At 49.2% G+C, this 16372-nt stretch overlaps 1 protein-coding gene across 5 annotated transcripts in view; it reads left to right on the forward strand.

Annotated features, from left to right (window-relative positions):
- The first annotated feature begins 1692 nt into the window (after nt 1–1692).
- TJAP1 (tight junction associated protein 1) overlaps nt 1693–16372 on the forward strand; it is a 40589-nt gene continuing 25909 nt past the window's right edge. The window contains exons 1-4 of one of the 5 annotated variants that reach the window (XM_075412747.1): nt 1693–1862; nt 2761–2821; nt 12737–12767; nt 14387–14438. The gene's annotated coding sequence lies outside the window, so the exon portion shown is untranslated. Of the gene's footprint in view, nt 1863–2256; nt 2822–12736; nt 12768–14386; nt 14439–16372 lie in introns of those variants that run through there. The other 4 variants (XM_075412744.1, XM_075412746.1, XM_075412745.1 and 1 more) reach the window with 4 other exon arrangements.

The following is a 16372-nucleotide window of genomic DNA, read 5'->3' on the forward strand; positions in this document are numbered from 1 at the left end:
CTGTCTGACCTCAGGAGCTGGTTTTGAGAAGAGTTGAGTTTAACGGAAGCAGTAAATGCCGAGACCATCCGAAAATCAAGCTTTCTCCTTCCTGTGGGGCTTATTTCACCTAGACTTGCAAAAAGCTTAGAGATCCTGCTCTGAAAGGTCAAAAGAAAGCAAAGGACTCTAATCATTACTGCCATCAGCGTGCACTCATGGAAACCTGAACAGACCACAACTGTGAAGGCTCCATGACAGCAAGGCCCGGTGGAAATGAGAAACCTCACCAGCTATGAAAATTTCATCAGCTGGCGCTGTGGAAGCAAGAATCTGGAAGTGCAGAGCAGATGGGCAGCCTGGATTCTTGGAGCCATTGTCCTTCTGCTTGTTATCTGACTCCAGCACAGGGAAGATTTGGAGAATTTATAGGGCAGAAGTACCGAAGGCTTTCTTGAAATATCCCTGGCTGACGCGTGGCACGGTGCAGACGGCACTTGCTGGGTGCGCAGCAGGCGTTTTCGCGCCGTATTCCCAAGGTCGTGGAAGCGGGGCCCTGCTGAGCACCCGTCTCTGGTTGTGTGAGAGAAAGGGGCCTCTTGGGCAGAGCCTACGGCGCCGCGGGCCTGGTGCCACCGGGGTGCCAATTTGAAGGCTTTGTAAATGAAGCACGTAGAGGAACGTCACCCAAATCACAGAATCACAGAATCACAGAATGTTCGGGGTTGGAAGGGACCTCTGTGGGTCATCTAGTCCAACCCCCCTGCCGAAGCAGGGTCACCTACAGCAGGCTGCACAGGACCTTGTCCAGGCGGGTCTTGAACATCTCCAGAGAAGGAGACTCCACAACCTCCCCAGGCAGCCTGTTCCGACCAGACAAGTTTCCTCTGGACTCGGCTCCGTTATTCACCACGCGAAGGATCGGTTCAGGAGATGTTTGTGAAAGAAACGACAAGAGGGAAGGGGAGCAGAGGGCGAGTCCACGCGCCAGGCACGAGAGGCAATGGGCAAGGCACCCGTGCATGAGCTCAGAGCCGAATGAACGGGGTGATTTTGTTCAGAATTAAACCGTGTTTGCTTCCTGCAGTCCCAAGGCAAGGACAAGAGCGCAGATGATTTCGCAGACAAGGACCACAGCGCGTTAGCTAAGCTGTGCGCAGGTTTGGCTTGCTCCTGCCCGCCTTTGACAGGCACACGCTGTCCTCAGCCCGCCTCCGTTGAACAGCAGACCTTGCTGACCCCTAAGGTTGTCCTTGGGGGGGCGTTAGGTGGATTTTTCCATCCCCTGCTCTCCCCTCTCCCTCCTTCCCACCCGGCCCCACAGCTGGGGTTGTGCTCCCCGAGCGACAGGCTGGGATAGGCCCCGGAGCGTTTCTTAGGGACTGTGAGGCACGTAACGAGCGGAAGGAGCCGACCCCGGGCGCTGCCGCCCGCCGCTTCACACCGCGGCCCCAGACCCCAGCAGCCGCCCGCGGACAGCGCCGCCCGCCTCGCCCCGTCCTGAGGGGAGGCCGCCGGCACCGCATCCCCCCCCCGCCGACACCCGGGATCTCTCGTCCCGCCCCCCCCCGCCGCGTCCCGGTTGGTCTCGCCGCGCCGCCCCGCTCCCCCGCCGGCCGCCCCGCCCCTCGCGTTGCCGCGGTGACGGGAGAGACGCGTCTAGCCCCGCCCCCTCCCGTGCTGCCCGATGACGCAGCTGCGCTGCGGCGTGGGGATTCCGCCGGATTACCCGGCGTGCCCCGCGGCAAAATGGCGGCCTGAAGCGAGAGCGTGGGGCCGGGCCGAGCGGGGGCAAAGTTTGGGGCGGGCCCGAGGCGGGGCCGAACCGGGGCCGAACCGGCCGCAAAGTCCCCGGGACCCCGGGCGGAGCCGAGCCCCACCGGGTCAGAGCCGGGCTGGGGCCCCGGGGGCGGGGAACGCGACCGGCCGGGGACCGAGCCCGGGCCCGGGCGGGGCCCCCCGCGCCCCCAGGCCTCGTCGGCCTTCCCGGGCGGGCTTCGGGCCGGCGGCCCTGCGAGCGGGGGGCGCTCCCCGTCCCCGTGTGTGTCCCGGGGCCGGGGGGAGGTGTCGAGTTCCCCGGGGACGGCGGGTCCGGGCGGGTGGCAGCGCGGGCAGGGGCAGTCAGGCGGGAGGGCTCCCGCCGGGGGCGTCAGGGAGCTCGGTCTCCCGGGGGGGGAGAGCTGTGGCGGGGAGCGGAGCGGGCGCGGAAGCGGGCAGGCCGAACCGGGTCCGCGCAGGGTGCGGGGAGGGGTGGGGGGCCTCGCTGGGGTAGGAGCTGCGAGGTGGAGCGAGCCCGGGCCGGTGTGTGTGTGGTGAGGAGCCGGAGTGTGGCTGGCAGAGGCAGAGCTGGAAGGGAGAGAGCAGCGCTCCCCTGGTGCCAGACCCCTGGCAGGGGGGTGTGGGAAATTCTCCAGCAGCCTGGACACCCCCTCTAACGCGAGGGGTGCCTCCTGCTACGGAATTCACGAGCAGCCCCTGGGAACATGAGGAGACTTTAAAGAAGGACAGGTGAACGATAAATACTGAACTGGCTCGGGGCTTGAGCACGCTGTGTGGAGCAGAGTAGAAGATTGAGTGCTAATAAACAGATTTTTCAATGGGCAGGAATTTGGGTGGGTAGGCGTCGGGTGTGCAAATGATATGCAAGTCTGGCAAGGCTGAGAGTGACCTACATCTGAGAGATGCCAGGTGGAGATTGTCCCCTGAAAAGAGTCATCCATTAAATGTAGATAGTTCTGTGCCAGAGAAGGCTTTTCAGAGGTACACATCTCTGTTTTACAGATTCAGAGAAGGAACTACATAAGAGGAAGCAATGAATCCTTGTTGAAGCATCAGACAGCAGGTAAGAAAGCCGGGAATGAGCTGATGCTGAGTCAGACTGTTGTTTTGGTCCCGCTACTTGAATTTTTTGGAGAATGTGTGAACCACATACCTGGAAAACTGTCCCTCTCTGTGGTGTTTTCTTCATCTTAGTAGGCCTACATTGTCTGAGTTGAGAGGCTAGGGGTGTCAGTGAAATGGGATTGACCCTGAAGAATCTGGTGTGAGCCCTTGGGAAGAAAAGCTCCATTAAAGATGTAAGCTGGTGCTCTTTACACGCCATCCGGAGTCTGAAGTCTGTTCTGTCAGTGCTGAAGTAGCTGTGTTCTCTGTGTAAAAGAAGAGGTCTGCCCAGTCAGAATCTCAGTGAAATCCTTTCCCGTGATCCTGCTCTTGCAATAACTGCGATGCCAAAGTTAGGTAATTCTAGTGACCCTCTGTTCTGTTAGGGTATTTCTTCCACCACATTGTTTTTTTCACCCATATTTTAACTCGTCCCCTGATGGGTGGTGCAGGTGTACCAGTGGCCTTTCTGTCCTCTCCTGACCTCACTGTTGAGATCCAGTTTAGAGGGGCAGCTATTTGGTACCCAGCAGCTGGGGCCTTAAAGTTGTTCATACCTTTCAGTTCCTTGTCAAGTTGCTTTTAGTACAACTCCTTTCTCTTTACTTCCTAGTGAATCACTCCAGAAAGCATGTGTATCCCTGTATGTTTCAGCTTCTGGATGTTAAATCAGCAGGTCTCGGTGGTGGTGTCAGAAGCTCTTGGCTTTTCATTCCTTCCCAGGCACCCAGTTCTCTTGAAGTCATGAGACTGCGTTTCAGCAGGGCCAGCAGAGTGCCAAAGTGCAGCCCATGGCTATCTTCATCTTTAATATTAACACGGCATTGGGTCAGAAGGGGATGAGTTACATGCCAAGACCTGTTGCCTCCTCAAACCAGCTTTCTGAACCAAAGATGACCTTGCATTCTTTTCCAAGGAGTTTGTTTGCTGCTGCCAAGTCACTTGCTTTGCAGCTTTCAAACTGTGAATTTTTATCTCTGCATTTGGCATAGTATGTAGGGGAAATAGACTACAGCTTTGAAAGGGGTATGGTCCTCTGCAGGTCTGACCCTTTTTTGTCCCAGAGCAGGGTAAATAAAGTCAGATGGGACAACAGGTGGTTTTTGGTCAATGTGCTTGGTGTGAACAGTACCAGAGCTGGCTTGGAGAAAAGATTTGTGGCAGCTGGTGTGGCGTATCAAATGCTTTTAAAAGGGTGAAGAAGGCCAAGCTGTTTGAGCAATAGCAAAATAAACAAGCTTCAGTAAAATGTGACTGTGTTTTTGGGTGGTTGTTTGAAATAGACTTGATGCTTTTGAGTCCTGGAGGCTGATGACTTTTCTGAAGGTGAGCTCCCTAACCTGCTAAAATGTCTTCTATGTTTTATGGAGGATCCACTGAAAGCTGGACTCTTTGAGATTTCCATGTGTCATCACATCTACAGTGTAGTCCCGAGAAATAATTTTGGAGGTTAGATCGTAAAAAATTAATTTTTTAGTAAGGCCTAGCTTTTACGGCACAGTGTGACAAGAATAATGTAGTACTGGCTAATAACCCTCTGCCTTTCATGTTGCTGGGAGAAATACGACATGTAGAGGTCTCAAGTGAGTCTGCATGTGATACAGATTGAGGGCAGGATTCCGGCACGAAGAAATGAGGATCTGGCTTGACACCTTTTTGACTCATCTCTGCTCTTTTGACTGGGGTTGTCAAGAACTGGAATTGGCATAATAGAGCAGATTTTCTTGGACGTTCAACTTGGTTTGTGCCTTGCAAGTAAATTTGAGGTCCTGCAGCTGGGTACGTTCGTCTTCATGCTTGAAGGCTTTGGTTGGGATCATATCCCCATTTTGTATGACACCTTGAGCTACGGAGAGAGCGAGTGCTTGTGGCATTTGTGCTGGCTGTGTGTGTTTGAAGTCACTAGTAACTGGGTAAATACGATCCTCTCTGAAATTAATTTCACACAGGACTGCAAAGGAACTATGTGCATAAAGTATGCAAACAGGGTTAATGCCTTAGGGCATGAAATCGTCCATCCTGTTTCCCTGCCAGTTCCCCTGCCTGAGGGCGTTTCCTTAGATCTAGATTGGCTGGGTCTGCAACTGTAGTAGGAAGAATGTTGCTTTTCGAAATTAGAAGTACCTTTACAGCTGGTTGGAGGGGAAGGATGACCCTGTGGTTGGAATTCTGAACTGCAATGCAGGATACGTAAATTCTGCCACAGATTTATTTTCTGAAGGTGTCCAGATCGTTACTGTTTCTTGCTCTTCATTCTTTGGTTGCAAAATATGATTAACGCCCATCTTATTGGGGATTTGAGCGAGAGTCCGTAAGTGTCTGTAAGATGCTTGCGTTGCTGTGGTGTTGAATGCTCTAGGAAAGCTTGGTGGAAGAGAGATGAGAAGGATGTTCCAAGATGTGGCTTCACAATGAAGCAGACCCCTGTCCTGCGTATTCTGTAGCATGGTGAAATTGCTATAGAGTGCAAGTCAGGCCCTGCCTTGTTTAAAACAAGTGGACACTCTGAGACCCCCCTGTTCTTCCCTTCCCAGGAGCGATTTGCTTGTTTGCACAGCTTGTAGTGCCTTATCTGGCTGAATCTTTTTGACTTTAATTAGTCTTTTCTCTGTTTTGCCCCCATGTTTGTTCCAGACTCAGAAATTCTGCTCTTCGTTGTCAGGATGTTCACGTGTGGCCTTATTACTAATATGCTCAGACAGAGAGAGCCGAGAGCAGCAGCTTGCAGACTGTCTCATATCCTGAATGACATGAGCTGCCCTCCCTGGACTGTCCTCCTGGGAGCTGTGCTTAGGAAGGAAATGGCGTGGAAGGCCGTGTAGGAGTGTAGGAATAGCATTGCAATGGTTGGAATGCAGGATGAGCATCACTTGGGTGGGCTCAGTTTTCCTCTGCTTTTCAACAATGCTGGGTGCCAAGCCTGAGGAATACTGCTGCACAGAGGTGAAGGAGCTGAAATGTATTCTTCAGTTGAGGTGAACGCAATTCAGTGAAACTGATAGGCATCAAACTGAATAATGATTTTAAAGCGCTTTCACATGATGTCTAATCTGTGGAAATTCACTACCACATAATAGCACTGAGGCTAAGAGCTGAGCGGGATTCAGAAGAGATCAAGCACTTATGAGTGGAAATGTTCAGACTTGCTTTAGCTAAAGCAACTTGTTTTAGAAGGTGTATTTTTCAGACATAACCCAATCTCTAACAGGTAAAGGTTTGAAGAAAGGGCAGTTTGTTCCATGATTGTCCATTGGGGCTTTTTTCTTCATCTTCTAAACGACCTTGTATTGGCCTGTGTCAGAGGCAAGGTATTGAATCACACTTATTTGCTATGTTAGTTGCCCACTAACCTTTCTTTTTTGTGATAACTGCTTTGGAGAAACCCTTCCCCCATCCCCACCAAAAAACACAAACCCACAGAGCACTCCAGTTGCTCTGATTAGTTCTGGTAGTTGAGGATTTTAAGCTGGAGGGGAGCAGGGTCCTGGGAAAGATAGTGCAGTCCATAGATGAGGGCTTATTCATGAATGTGAAGACATGAAGTACTGTCTCTTCATGCTGAGTGGTCAGGCAAAGCGCTTTGTGCTTCTCACCTTTTCTTGTAAGAGGGAAAAGAAGACGTGGAGTTTGGCCTCTCCGCGTTGCAGTCTTGTAGTGGACTTTAGTCTGGAAGGTGGCTGAAAGGAAGGGCTTTAAGGCTGTTGAAGTGAGATCTGGTGTGTTGTGGCATGAGCCTCAATGTGCTAGTGTCCGGGAAGGCAAAGTCTGTGTTCTCTGCTCATGTCCAATCTGTGTTGAGGATGAAGAGACTCATCAGTGCTGCTTGGTCAAGTAGGCTTACAGTTGGTTTGATGGGTAGGCTTGTAAAGGTAAGTGGCAGAGGCAGGAGATGCATATGAAAAGGTGTTTGTTTATAATGTCTGCCTAAACGCAAGGGGAACTCTTGAAGGAAAGAGTGTGCGGGGGTGATTTTCAGAGCTAGGAGCAGGTCATGCAAACCTTGAGACCCCTGTATGGATACCCTCCTTATGGGCTGTCTTGGGAACATGTGCTTTAGGGCACGATGTAACCCTTTTGTGGCAGGCAGACAGCTGTGAGTAAAGGGTTACTGACTTTCACAGAAGTTTTGTGATGCTAGGGAAGTGAAATGGGTCAGGATTGAAAAGTAAGGTTTCCTGCAAGGCTTAGGCTGGTTTTTAGGCACAGAGTATCTGACCTACTGCTAGTGGCAAGAGAGAACTGGTTTAAATTTCAGATTTCTAGGGGTCAGCAAATTCAGAACTGAGAGTCCCACAGTGACTGCCGTGTTTTTGGTTGAGGTCTATATTTGTATTTTGGCTCTGTGATAAAGCTGCCTTTGGCAGTGTTGTAGGAGTTGTAACCGGGTTTTCTTACTTCTGTGTTTAAAGTTTCAGTTTTCCAGCTGCATTAATGTAACACTCATGCATGAATGGTTCCGAAATCAAAAGGGACAGATGAGGTAGCGTCTCTACTGGGGAATTATGCTTAGGCTCGTAAAAAGTCTGAGGCAAGTTTTACTTTATAGCATTTGTTTCGAAAGAATGTAAGTTATTTTCCCGATATAATAATTAGATAGTCATTGTGGCAGTAAGATTTTCGACCATTATGTTGGCATATGCTACTCAGAGTAACTGCATTTAACCTGGGTATGTCTTGCTGCACAAGCTCTGAAGATGCCTTGTTTTGTTGTCTCCTGAATCAGATTTCATCCTGCAGCTTTGCTGTTCACTAGTGAGGACTCTGCTGCTGCCCAACGGGAAGGTCAAAAATGTTCTAGGGAGATGACTTGAAATCTGGTCTATCTCACATAACTGAAAAGTGATTGTAGTTCATTCTACTGTTCTGGTTTTTCTTATGTGTTTTTATTTATCGTTTTTTCCTTATTGAGAACTCTTCCCCCTTCCCCTTCACCTATGGGAGATCTGTACCCAGTGTATTGTGTGCCCAGCCCTTTCGAATGAGGGGAAAATAAAATAACGGAAATATGGCAGGATATTTGTTTAAATTTAGAGTTGTTGTTGTTTAAAATTAGATTTAAGTAACCTTTCTTGAGAATGGACTTCAAGTTCACATCCCACCTTTAAGTGGTTTAATTTTTCTGAGCAGAAAGCGTCTCATGGACTAAAGTGTGCAAAATGTATTTCCTGAACTTTTAGAATTGAATTTCTAAGCGTTGCTTGCACTATGGTTATGTAAATACTAGGAAATGAAAACTTTGCTCAGAAGGATTTTCTCGGGTAACTGCATTTTGCTAGCGATACACTCTGTTAGTAGATGTCTGTGTAGGCACTCAATCCAATTTCTTCTAGGGCTGGTATGGAGTGTCGTTTTTGGGAAGCTTCTCGTATCAGTTTGATTGATTCCTGATCCCTTGCTGGGCTGCAGAATTTCTGTAGAGTCTACTTATAACTGTATCCATTTTTCCTCGATTAGATGAGGCCTTTGTAAATAGATCCCCAGGTGTAGCTGAAATGGCTATAACAGGCTTCAGTGTCATCAAGGCTCCAGCTGGATGGGGAGAGCTGTATTACTGTGCACTCCAGAGATGATTTACTACCCGACTGACAACTTGCAATATAAACATTAGTCCAAGCATGATCTTGTCCCAAAACCCCGCCTACGCAGGGAGCCAGGAGTCTTACTGCCACGCGCCATAAATCGTTTACGATTTGCTCATGCCCGTACACTTGAAAAACAGCTGTGTCTTGGGGATTAGCAGTTTGCAGAAGGCCTGTGCTGGGCTAAATTAGGGTCTCTTGCCCTGATGGTGAATACCAGTATGGGAATAGTGGGAGTGCTTCTTGGCAGTGGAAGGCAGTTTACTCTGGGAATGAGGAGTGGGTGGAGGGTACAGCAGCCAGGGGAGAGGGTTGGATTGCAGTGCTCCAGTTTGAGACTGGATGCCTGATTGATAGCTGCCAGGCATGGTGGGAACAATTCATTGTTAGCTGTGGGTATTTTTAACTTTTATTTATATATTTATTATTTCTATATATTTTACATGTATATACATACACACAAAATGCAAGCAAACTACTTCTGTCTCCTAGGAGCTGAAAGAGTTTTTGGGTTTTGTTTGTTTTTTGTTTTTTTTACAGAGTAAAGAGGGGTTTCCCTTTCGCTAGCCCGTGGTAGCAGAATCAAATTATATACAAGGCCATCTGGGGCTTCACAACTAATTTTCACCTTCTATAGAAAGTTTTACTGTGTCACTTGGATTTATTACAGCTTTGCAACTTCAGCTCCCAAAGTAAAACTATTTTTGTGCTGGCTGCGATAATTTAAATTACCTCCTGGAGCTTCTAATGACTAACTGGTGTTTAGGGTGAAACCTCCCATTTGTCGAAACCCTGGAAGCAAGATCTGTTTGATAACTCTGAATGTACTGATGCTTTTATATCAATACTGAGTACATCAGAGCCTGAAGTCTGTTGGTGCCTTCAGGTCCTTCTGTAATAAAGAGAATATGCAGATTTTGCTGTACAAATGAGACTAGACAGTACAGTTCAGAAACTTCCTATGTGCTGGCTGAAGGACCGACCAGCTGCTGAGTAAAGCAGGTGTAAGTAGATCATTTTTAGTTGGGTTGGTGTCTCCGTCAACAAATCCATTCTTGGGCGGGTTGGGTAAGAATCTGGGTGGAATGTGTCAGCAAGGTGTCGTCTTCTAGATGCATCAGCTGGGCACAAGTGCTTCCAGACTGTATCGTCACCATCCTGGGGCCATGGGCAAAGCCACTGAGATCTGGGTAAAGTGGTGGCTTGTTTCCAGAAGGACGTAGCTGGAAGGGTGCTTGCTATTTTGTTGAAGCTGCTGCACAGGCGTCCCTCTGAAATAGGACCATTTTCCTGGAGCTTCCTGCACTGCTCTCCTCTGTCGTAGGTTCGGGGAGAGTGGCTGAAAGGCTCATCCTATGCTTGTTTGAGCCTAGGAGTTGCCTCCATTTTTCTTCTTCCTTTCGGTGGAAGGCTGCACAGTCTGTTTGATTCTTTGGGCTTTGCTGAGATGGATGCCAGATAGTGCCAAATAATGTCTGTGGCTGTTTGTGTGGGCATTTGAGATTTGGGAGGCACCTGCTAATGAGCTGTAGGTCATTTCGTGTCAGATTGGCGAAGTTTCCATCAGGCTGGTTCTTTGTTGCGGCAATGCGTATGGACTGTGGATGTTTGGGGATCCCTATTAGCTATCTCAGATGGAGAGGGCTTTCCTCCTGTTTGCTGCCTCCTCTCTCCCCACAAGAAAAAAGAAGTCACCTGATTCTGGAGAGCTTTTAACCTCCAGATTGAATTAGGTGCTTTGCTGTTACTTATATAGACTTTCCAGATATATACAGAGGTTAGAGAGGGGTGTGGGTATGCGATCGTATTTCCAGCTTTCCCTCGTTCTCCTTGTTTTTGATGCTGCTGTTGGAATTCGTCCTTCCCTTTTCCTGGGAACTGGTGTGAAGGAATTGCTGTCACCCAGAGCAAAGCTCAATCCACTTGGCTCGAGGCCTTACCTCTCCAGGTTAGGACTTTGCCCAGCTTCCACAGGTGGCAGTTTGTTTATGAGCTTACGCTACCTGAATCTTCTGGGGTAGGTCTGAGGGGAACGATTCGGGGCAGTGGAACTCTTAACTCGGACATGCTAAGATAGGGGAGGGAAGGAAAGAACAGAGTTAGCAGTACAGTTAACTCCTTCCCCCCCCCTTTTTTTCCCCTGTTTCCTCACCTCCCCAGCTGTGTAGTAGGTTAGCAGTACGTGTCTGTTCTTATTCTTATGAGAGTAGACTTTGTTCTCTGAAGACTGCTAATCATGCCCCATGGGGGTGTAATCAGTTATAAGGTATTTAATACAGTGCAGGCGGGAACAGGCCGCCTGGCCGGGCTGGCAGATTGCAACACTACAATTATAAAGGGCCCCTTTCCCCCACTCACCCACCCACCGGTGGCAGGATCAGGGCCGTACCCTGAAACAGTGTTAAGTCTATGAAAAATAAAGATGTAGTGGGGGAAGGGAGAGGAGAGGCTGAAGAGGCAGCTCTGGCTCTGGGAAACGGGCAGACCTAGGTTCTGCGAGAGCTGCAGCCATTGCAGGTTGCACTGTTGAGAAGTGTGGGAGTTTGGGTGCCGTCACCATCGAATTGGATTGTACAGGGATGGCCCTTGGCAACCTGTAGAGCAGCAGGGGCTTCCGTCCTCTCTGAAATGGGTTTTCTTGTGGTGGCTGGGGTTGGAGAGGTATGGAGTGGTTAGAAGTGGAGAAGCCCTTTCTCCTGCATGCGGTGATTTAGACACCTAATCTGCCTGAGTGTTGTTGTAAATCCTGCCAGGCTTCTATTTATATATTTGGATATAAATCTATTGGTAAATCTGGCCTTTCGTGCCTCTTTCTTCCAAGTATTGGAGCTACTGCAGCAGCTTGCCTTACTGTCTTGGAAGAGAATGGGTAGCTTGAGGCCTTGAATTTTAATGGGCATGGGAGAGTCTACTGGACTTCATCTGGTCTGTTCTTGTTACCTAATACCAGACCATTCCCCTCAGTGAGGGCCTTGAAATGTACGTGTGGGGTGTGGAGCAGCTGGGCCACAGCCTTGTAAACCGTGCCTGCTCCGGCAGCTTGCTAGATGCATCGACATGTTTCTGGAGCTTGTGGCTACGTTGACCTTTCCCCTTCCAGGTTCCCCAGAGAGTACAGGGTTTCAGCTCTTCATTGGTGTTCTTTGAATTTGCTGACACTGTCTTGTGCAGTGACAGCACAGGGCTCCCTCCGTGTGTGTGCTCTTTGCTTCTTGGAAACTAGAAGGGAATATATATTCTGTCATATTTACTTGTGTTAAATGGTTTCTGTCACGTTTGCCTTACGAAATCCTGCTCCTTTCTGACATCCCTGTGCTTTGCTGAAGTTCAGAACCTGCTCTGTGAAGCCCAGCAGATAGAAGCTCTTTTTGGCAGCCTTTGGGATATTGGTGTAGATTCAAGTGGGTTATGCTCTTGCTACAGTGCTCGTGAGAGTGTTGGCTTTCCTGCTTGGCACTGGGAGAACGCTAAGTCTCGCAGTTGGCCATTAGCACTGGGCAGTGTGTTCTTAGCAGTGGGTTGATGTCTAATGGTATTGCACATAGTAAGGCGCCGATTCAGAACATGGGAATCATAGTACAGCCTTCCTTTCGTGAACTTGAGAATGCTGCTGACAGCTTCACCTTCTGATGCATCCTCATCTTTTTCCCTTTAGAGTAGCATTGTGTTTGGGAACTGTGAATTCTTTGGAAAGCTTTGGGATTTGTAGCAGCGCTGCATGAAGGAGGAGAAGTGTTTTTGTGGAGTGGAGCGTAGGGTCTGTGTGTGACCCTGAATTAGTGAGGTCCCGAGACAAGGGGTTACCTGATGTCTTGGGTTTTTGTACGTTGAGTCTCTCTTCTCTTGAGCATGTGTCAACCAGGTGTCAGTGCTGTAGGGGAGAACAAAGTGCAATGAAGATCAGATCTGTTTCTGTGGGCAGTGGGGACGGTGTTTACAAAAGGGTTTTTGGGTCATGAGGAAGTACCTGCATCTCGGAGAAGCTACTTGACTTAAGGTAGAGTGGTTTCCTGGGGGTGGAAAAAGGCCTGGATCCTTTCAAGCACAGTTGATGCCCAAAGTCAGCTTCCTATTCAGCTCTGCCACCTTAGCTTAACCAGGCTTAGTGTTACGTTCACCCCTTGTCTTATAGGAAATATCAGTGAAATTCCCTTCCCAGGCATAGAGCTCCCCGTTCTTGCCCTGGAACGTGGTTACTTCCCAGCCCTGGTGGCAGCTCTACTGCCTGTGGCTTGCCTGCCCAGTTGGTAACTCTCTTGCCTTGCTCTGTTTCTTTTGCTCCATGGCTCGAGAAGTTGCCTGAAGAACTCGAGGACTCTCCCACAGGTGAGTTTGAGGCTGAAGCTGTTTTCGGGGTCCTGGCAGTGGCAGGGCTGACATGCGTGGGGAGCGTGGCGAGTGTCAGCATGGTGGGTGTGTGTGGGCTTGCTGCTTGTTTTCCTTCTCTGCCTGGTGAGGAATGCAATGTGTTTGCCTTCCTTGGCCTGTGGTTGCAGCCACATTCCTGCACTGGGAGTCAGCACGGCGGCGGGCGGCGTGCTGTTCATGCCCCCTGGCTACATGCTTTCAGCTCCACATCAAAGGTGTGTTTAGTGTGTAGCTTGTGCCATTCCTGGCCACACCTGGTGGCCTGCAGGCATGCAGGAGGTGGAGTCTGGCTGTGTTTCCAGATGGCATTCAGGGTTCAGACTTCTTGCTGGTGGAAAGGCTGGAGCTGAGTCCATGCTAAACAACCCCAGGAATGCAGCAGGAGAGCTGAGCGGCACAGTCACTCCAGGGGCATGTCCTAGCAGCAATGTTTCCTTTATAGCTGCAGCAAAATAACTCATGCCTGCTCCTCCAAAGGAACTGGCTGTTTGCTTGGGTGTGTTGTAGGGTTTAATTTGCACCGATAAGGCCAATTAAGGTTGGCTCGTCCCCCCTGCAGCCTGTGTGCTCTTGGCAATCAGTAGATGATTGAGTGGCTCGTGCCATCAAGCTCTGCTTAGTACAAACTGCCTGAGATGTCTGCCTGGAAATGGAATGGCTCTGGGATTTAACTCAGGTGGGAGTGCTTCCCCCGGTTGGTGGATAAATGTTCTTACATGTGTGCACTGCAGCTGAACTACTCCAGCTTCTTCTGGAAAAGCTTCTTTTTTCTGGCTGGTACCTTAAGAGATGAGGACTGCAAGCTTGGTGAGGGATGGCAGATCAGGATGCAGATGCATTATTTTGGGGTCCTTGACATGATGTCTGTGAGAAATGGTCACTAGTTTTCTGTGCTTCTGTCATGCAAGCTGTCCTTGTCCTCTTTACGTAATGTCTTTCTTTTGCCTGGCACAGGGAAGCGTGGTCTCTTTGGGCAGTGTCAATATGGGCAGCCCATGGGCAAGGCTTGTGGAAAGAAAGTAGAGCATCTTCTGTGTCCTGGGTAAGCCCTGGGCTGTTCAGTTCGTTATCCAGTCTGCCTTGATCTTTGGGACTTGCAATTTCTAGTAGCCTGAAATTCTGTGACTTGCCAGTGGTTTCCATATTAGTCTTCTGCAGAAGATCTCCCTACTGCCATCCTTAGTATCAGGCATGAAAGAATTTGCTTTCAGAAGTGCTCTGTCTTTATAGCATGATTTTTGCTTTTTAGCTGTTGCCACAGTTTTTGGGTAAGTTGCTCCAGAGCTACTGTTACCAGGTGGGTTCATGTCACCCTCTCTTGAGAAGGACATGTCGCTTTCCAGTGCAGGATTTCAATAATAGGTGGTTAGGTGGGTGTTACTTGTTGCAAAAGACTCTTACCATTGTCAAACAGTTGGAAATTACTTGCATGGGGCTCTCTTCTCCCTTAATTTCATATGAACTGTGCATTTTATTTCAAACTAGTTGCCACTGACTCCTTACCTGACTTTTAGGTCTTGGGTGTTGACAAGACAGTGTATTGCCTGAATCTTTGTTTTCCTTCCTCTGTTCTGCAGTGTCAAACTGAACAATATGCCCTGTGGTCATATGAAGTGTCGTGAAATATAAGTAAGTCTAAAAATGGGTTACGTGGAATGTTATTGGGAAAATATTTAAGTATGTGTAGTCATTGGGCATTTCAGCTTTGTGCAATATAGGCTGTGGCTGCAAAAATGGAGGTCTTGTTTAGCATTAAATACTGCTTCTGCTGTCACTTTCCAGTCAGTAAGGGAGCTGGAATGAAGTGGATGTGACAGTGGCTAAGGAGGAAGGAGGGCTGATTCTTCACCTTTTTCTTTTCCTGTCAGTGAGTTTTAATATGTTGTGGAGAGAAAGTGACTAGTTATCATAGAATGGTGTGGGTTTGAAGGGACCTTAAAGATCATCTAGCTGCAACCCGCCTGCCATGGGCAGGGACACCTGCCACTAGACCAAGTTGCTCAAAGCCCCATCCAACCTGGCCGCCAGTGCTGGAAGTGATAGTTCCTTGTATTGGCTTCCCTGCTGGCCTTCAGGACTGTGTAGTAATCCAGATCTCTGTGCTTTGGCGTCCGGTCCCAAACACCTCTGCTGGGGAGATGTGCTCCTCTGGCTAGAGCAGTAACCCTCACCGAGTAGCTAGATCTCCCCCTGCTGGGACAGGGAGCAGAAAGCAGGGCTATGGCTGGACACTAAAACTGGGAATCGGTCTGATCCTGGGGCACCTTGAGCTGGCACCAGACGTGGTGTTTCTCCAGTTGAGACATTCCTTAGTCCAGAGTCATGGACTTTGTAGGACTGAGCTCGTGCAGCTGCATGAAGCTGAAGGCATGAGTGAACAGCTTGCTGTCGGCACTGGACAAACACCTTATCTTTGTAACATCTGCCTGGCAGTACACTGGCATTTGTCCATGGTCTCTGCCCTTAGACAGGCGGTGAGCTGTGAGCTCTTTGAGCGATTTAGTCTGACACTTGACCGAAAAAAAAAAAAAAAAGGTAGCTGGAACTTGATGGCTTGCTTTCTTTAGGATATCTGTGGCCGATCATCCTCTGCTGTCAATTAGAGCCCCTTTAAGGATAGGTGACTTCACCTGCAGCTTGACTGTCTCTTATTCCCAGCTTGCTCTCTCAAGAGCTGTGTAGAGCTTGCATACAGAGAGGAGCCCTGTGGAGGTGAAGAGCTTGTCTTCTTCGCTGCTGAAAAGGACGTGTTTCCTTAACCTCAGCATAATTAATGGGCTTATGCTATCCCAAAGGATAATGGTGGTAAAGACCAGGCATTGCAGTTTTACAGGAGCAACTACAGGGGATGTAGTGCTAGTCTGGGCAAGCTGACCTTGTGATAAAACTGAAGTGCTGGGCCTTGGCTGCATTTGTCCCTTGGGACAATTTATACTTGTTATTAGCTCCAGCTGAAGAGCAACATTGATGCTAGCAATGATGACAAATGTGGAAGGAGATGGTTGGTGAGAGCTCTGACTCTGCCCAGAGGAGGGGCTGTGTCTGAGGGAAGAGCTGGGGCAACCCTGCCTGATCTCGGATGAGGAGTCTGTGGTGACCCGAGGAGATACAGCACAGCGTACGCAGAAGGAGAAGCAGCGCAGCCTGTGACTGCTGGTGACAGGCAGCCTCCTCATGTCCAGCCTGTAGGGCAGGGGGTGGAGGCGTGGGTCCCCTCTGCTGTAGTTAGGATCCCACTGTTTGAAGGACTGACTGGAGCCCCAGTGAATGGGGAGAGAAGAGCGGCAGCCAGTTGCGTGCTTAATGCAGGTCACCAGTGAAAGATGGGTGGGTGGATCTGTTTGTTTTCCCTAAGATGGATTAAACCGTATTGTATTTCTGTGACTGAACTCTCAGAATAAAATCTCTCAGCAGTTCAGTGGTGCTGAAGACTAAGAGAATCATTAAAAAAAACAAGGCTTAAAAAAACACCCAACAAAAGAAAAAAGAAAAGAAAAAAAAACCAAAAACGAGGCAAACAGGGGCAGATTAACTACTGGGCCATGCCACAAAAAAGAGAGAAG

This window comes from Opisthocomus hoazin, chromosome 2 (assembly GCF_030867145.1).
Source record: "Opisthocomus hoazin isolate bOpiHoa1 chromosome 2, bOpiHoa1.hap1, whole genome shotgun sequence".
Taxonomy (NCBI): domain Eukaryota; kingdom Metazoa; phylum Chordata; class Aves; order Opisthocomiformes; family Opisthocomidae; genus Opisthocomus; species Opisthocomus hoazin.